This window comes from Cricetulus griseus, chromosome 6 (genome assembly GCF_003668045.3).
Source record: "Cricetulus griseus strain 17A/GY chromosome 6, alternate assembly CriGri-PICRH-1.0, whole genome shotgun sequence".
In the NCBI taxonomy this organism is placed as follows: domain Eukaryota; kingdom Metazoa; phylum Chordata; class Mammalia; order Rodentia; family Cricetidae; genus Cricetulus; species Cricetulus griseus.
In genome coordinates, this window is record NC_048599.1 from 68,245,691 (window position 1) to 68,251,309 (window position 5,619).

The 5,619-nt window shown below is 40.1% G+C and overlaps 1 pseudogene; it reads right to left on the reverse strand.

Moving 5' to 3' along the window:
- Positions 1-494: 494 nt before the first annotated feature.
- Positions 495-1,052, reverse strand: LOC100769333 (annotated as a pseudogene).
- Positions 1,053-5,619: the final 4,567 nt, after the last annotated feature.

A 5,619-nucleotide genomic window follows, 5' to 3' on the forward strand; every position in this document is an offset into this window, starting at 1 on the left:
GGTTAGGAAAAATTTCTTCTATCATTTTGTTGAAAATATTTTCTGGGACTTTGAGCTGGGATTCTTCTTCTTCTTCTTCTTCTTCTTCTTCTTCTTCTTCTTCTTCTTCTTCTTCTTCTTCTTCTTCTTCTTCTTCTCCTCCTCCTCCTCCTCCTCCTCCTCCTCCTCCTCTTCCTCCTCCTCCTCCTCCTCCTCCTCCTCCTCTTCCTCCTCCTCCTCCTTTTTCTCCTCCTTCTTCCTCCTCCTCCTTCTTCTCCCTTCTTCTCCTTCTCCTTCTCCTCCTTCTCCTTCTCCTCCTTCTTCTTCTTGCAAAGAATTTTATTAACCCATTTCCAAACTTTATTCCCAGACTTCTTCAGCTTAATTTGCTGCAAAGAATGAATTGTGTTTAAGCAAAAACTGAAAAGAGCTGCAATGTCCAGGGGGCTTGGGCTTAAAAATACTAGAGCTCTAGATTTTATCAGACCCATAAACAAAAGAATTTTAAAAAGAAGTCATGATATAAAATAGCAGCTCCTGTGACTTCTGCCAGTGTCACCTTCTTCAGAAGTAGCCTGAATTCTGTTTGCCTCCTTCTTAGAAGTCTCATCAAAATTCTCCACCAGATCTGGGACTTCATCCTCATCATCCTCTCCAGTAGCAAGTGATGCTTTTCTATCCACAGATTGTTTGGGCAAAGCTTCAGCCAGTCTCCTTAAAGTAGTCAGACTGTCTGCCCCAAGCTGGTTTAGGATGCTGGGAAGCATTTCTGTTAGCTGTTTTGTCTCAGCATGGCCTGTAATGTTAAAAGTGTTTGCTGCCAGAGACGCCTGAACTTTACGGTTGTTAAAATGGATCACTGTTCCTTATTTTGTAAATATGTTCACCTCTTCAATACCAGATATATTGTTCACTCCTAATTTCTTTAAGGAGAACTGCAGTTTTTATCGTCTGCTATGGCTGTTCTGTGAAGCACCTTCTTCTTTCTGCAAGAAGTTCCTTTCCCACCAATGCACACTTGTGCCTGCAGCTTGGCCAGTTTTTCCTGGTTCATGATCATTTCTTTCATCTTGTCAGAGTGGAAATGGGGCCTCGCGGGGAACTAGGGTTGGCGCTCAGGGCGCACACAAGCGGGGACGCAAGATGGCAGCTAGAGGCTCTTCTTCTTTTATTCCTATTATTCTTAGGTTTGGTCTTTCACATTGCCCCAGATTCCTGGATTTTTTTGTGTCAGGAATTTTTGTTGTTTTTTTTCCCCTCAACTTCTTAAAGGGATTTATTTATTTCCTTTTTAAGAACCTCTGTAATCTGCATAAAATTGGTTATGAGTTCTATTTCTTGTGCTTCTACTGTGTTGCAATATTTAGGGCTTGCCCCAGTAGGATAGCTGGGCTCTGGTATTGACATATTGCCCTGGTTATTGTTGATTATGTACTTACACTGGCATCTGGCATCTGGGTTTGGGGTGATTTCTGAGTTTGTCTTTGTTGGATGAGTGTTTTGTTACTTGGTTTCTGTTTCCTATTACTTGGTCTTCTGTCTGAGTGGCCTGTGACTTAGAAGAGGGTCTCCATCTGGCTTGGGGTCTGGACTTCTGACAGCTGAGGAGGCCTCTGGTTGAGCAGGGGGTTGGGGTTCTGATGGTTCTGATGGAGCAGGGTCCTTGCTTTTTTTTTTCTTTTAAAGCAACACTGCTTAATTTGGTCTCACCTTTGGAGGAAGCGGTAATATGATCACATCATTTCATTAGTTTTAGAATTCTTCCTTAGAGTAACTTTGTCTTATGCCTTTCTGCCATCTTCTCCTCCAGGCCTTGATCATTTTATCTCCTTACCAAGTATTGTCAATTCATGATTTTGAAGAAACTTCAGTTGCTAGCTTATGTCTTGCTCCATGGTTCTCTGTCTTGTTTTCCTCAAGGACACAGTGAGATAGAAAATAACATTACACAACCATATCTTCATCATGCTTAGGCCTTTCTAATCAGTACTCTAAATACAATACTTCCGTCTATGACTTGCTATACATAGTATAGTGGTTCTGCAAGACTGTACTGCCTAAAGATACCAGACAGGTATTTGTCAATTTTTATTACTATGTTAGTCAGTTTTTGCCATCTCTGTGTATATGACAAAAGCACCTTTAAGGAGGAAAGATTTACCTGGGCTCATGGTTTCAGAGGTTAATTCCACAGTTGGCTGAATATTGATGTGGGCCTGAGGTGAGGGTGAATTTTTAGTAGGAAGTGTGCTGTGCAGTGTAATGACACAACTTATATAGACAAGGAATCAGAAAAGAGGCTTGGGGGTCTGGAGATAAGATATGACAGGATATACTATATTTATTTCCTTGTTTTAAATTAATTTTAAGTTAGCATACAAAGTAATTGCTTTTATCTTGACATAATCATAAGATGAACCTTTTGCCACTTGATTTTAGCCACTTGATTTATCTTTAAATTTTTTTATTTAGAAGTTTTTTTCCATTTTACATACCAAACACAGTTCCACCTCCCTCCCCTACTCCTTCTCCACCCACCACATTGCCCCTCCCCAACTCCCCACCCACTCCTCAGTAAGGGTAAGAACTCCCCTGGGGAGTCAACAGTCTGTTAGCCACTTGATTTCTATGACTGGGCCCTGTCTCTCAATAACCCATGAACTTATAAATGGACTAAACCTTTGATGACTTCTCACTTTCATTAACCAATCGTCAATAGTACAACCAGCTGAGCTTTGGGAGGTGGTAGGTGGTAGGTGGTGAGTACTTACAATCAATTCATAACAACAGCCATTTGAATTTGTTAAAATGCATGGTAAGGTGTTTATCCAATGGAAAAATTACCAAAGCATTTCTAAGATTTCATGTCCATTGTTAAGCTATTTACTGTAAATATTTGAATTGGGGCTTAGTTTCAAAGATGTTTCAATAGATTGCCATGTCAAAAGGCCCATTACCTTTTAATGTAGACTCCAAAAATCCTTTTTAAATGATTTTGTTTATATGACAAGTTCACACATGACTACAGTGTATTATGATACTATTCATTCTGCTTCCTCATTTTCCTCTCCTTCCCCCTACCGTACCCTCTGGGATCCTTCTTTCCACCATGCCTCTCTCTCTCTCTTTAGACTCCAAGATTCTTGGTCATCTTTTCTGAATATTTTGAGACCTCTTTATTAAAAATCTTACACTATTCTGATTGAAACTAAAGAGTTTCTGAATAGCTATTTTGAAAAACCAATTTTGAATATATGGTTATGAATGCTATGGTATGTCTCTATGAGATGCATAGTTAAGACAGTGTTCTAATTGCAAAAATCACATAGACAATGTGGCTTTAATGACCCCCTTTTCCTCGGAACGACAGAAATGTCCTAAATCTAAGCTGTTTGATATGGGGTTACACAGCATCAGAAATTTACTGATGCAACAGGGAAACTTCAGTGTTTCCATTTACATAGTCACATATGGCTAGTACATATTGTGTTTCACAGCAAAGATGTACATGCTCAAAGCATGGAAAGTGGAATGTATAAAAGAAGAATGCAAAGAGATGGCTCATGTATTGCTCTTGCAGAGGACCTGTGTTGGGAGACTCACAGATGGTTGTAACTGCAACTCTAGGGAAATCTGACACTTCTGGCCTCTGTGGACACCTGCCCTTACTTGCAAACTCAGGCAGACTATCTCATACATGTATACATAAGTAAAAACAAAATAAACCTAAAATAAAAGAAGAGTCAAAACTGACTATTGATTTTGGTCCTCTTTTTTCTCTTTTAGGTGACAGAACAATTCAAAGGCAGACACTACTTCTAACATGATATCCTAACTATGTGGGACATTCCACTTCCTAGAAACCTCATCTTCAATACTTAAAAGAGAGACTGCCACAAAAACAATTTATTAAGCATGTTTAAACAGATAATGCCAAGTTCCTTCTCTCTCCTAAGATGCAATGAACTTTAAAGAGCTCTGAATCATGCCAATAATATGAGAACATATCATAGCTGAGCATTTATGGAAATAATGCAGATCCATCTAACTCATCACCTGTTAAATCACAGCTTTGTTTAATTTTCAAGAATGAAGTGATTCATAGTCATTTCGTTCATGGAAGTTGGTGCCAGTTTGTTTCTTTGAGTTTAATCGCCAGCTTCTGGAATTGAGACACAAATATTTTATGCAGGAACTTCCAATCTTGGTTCTCTGTTGAACAGTATCAGTAATTTTGTATTTGGGCTAATAGATCAATTACTGAGAGAATATCTATTGATACTGTTTTTAGATCCCCCTGGGTGTTATATGAAGAATTGGTGGGATCATGTTCAAAGAGACTAGTATTAGCAGTATCTCCTTACCTGCTGGGGCCCTCCTTATTTTACTGTTTCTACACTAGTATAATAGAAATACCCCAAAGCAAGGCAGGTTTGGAAGATGGACTCAGCTAAGGAGCTGGAAGTGGCTTTCTTTAACGGCCTGTATTTCACCATGTCCATGTTAGCTGGGCCATACAAGACCAATACTCAGCCTCATGCAAAGCTACCCATAATCAAGAAAGTCAGACTTATGAGCTGAACCCTACTGTATATCTGCACACCAGAAGAGGGCACCAGATCTCATAATGGATGGTACCAGGAGTGGGGTCCTGTGGGGGAAAAAAAATGCTAGTACAGGGAAAGTCCAGGGTTCGTGTCCCTGTTCGGGCGCCATTGGGTGGGGCTAGGGTGTCTCCCTACACTACTGCAAAATTCCTGCTCTTTCACATTTAAACTTTTGTGGAGGTGAATTTTCATCAAAACTGATGTGAAAGATAATCTTCAGGGCCAAGGGAGAAGGAAAATACATAGCCTGGACTCTTGACAAAGGGAGGCTTTCTGTCTGATGCTCACACTGATTGTGTGTGGGAACCAAAAAAGAAGCCTTCTCTATTCAAGGCTCTAGACATCTTCCATACTCCAGCTTTGGACACTTACCATGCACCAGTACCTGGCCTCATGATATGGGAAGATCTATTTTCAGCACCATTTGTTTTATAAAATCAATTTTAAATAAATTGCTCTTTTAAAAGTATCCTGGTCATGTAGCCTGATTTTCTTTTCTATTGCCAGCCCCAAATAATGACAAAGAGATTTATTAATTATGAAAGTTTGGCCTTTAGCTTAGGCTTGTCTCAACTAGTGCTTATAACTTAAATGAACCCATTTATATTAATCTATGTTCTGCCACGTGGCATTACCTCTCTTTGGTCTTGCACCTCCTGTTTCCTCCTGGTGTCTGTCTGGCTACTCTACCTTCCTTCTTTCCATAGTCCCCTTTGTCTTCACAAGTCCCCCCTCACCTCTTTATAGCTATTGGCTGTTCAGTTTTTATTACACCAATCACAGCAGTACATTTTACACACTGTACAAATATCCCATATTATAATCATTTGCCCACCCCCTCTTCTCAGGCGAGTTACATGGCTTGGTCTATTGGGGAAGCTAAATCTATATTTGGTCCATCAACCAGAAAAGCTCACTGGATGGAGGGCTTACCCACACCCCATATACTACCAGGTCTAAAGCCAGAGCGGGTTTGAGCCTGAGTTCTAAATAATTCAGGGCACCAAGTCACCACCCCTATCATTGTTCTGTG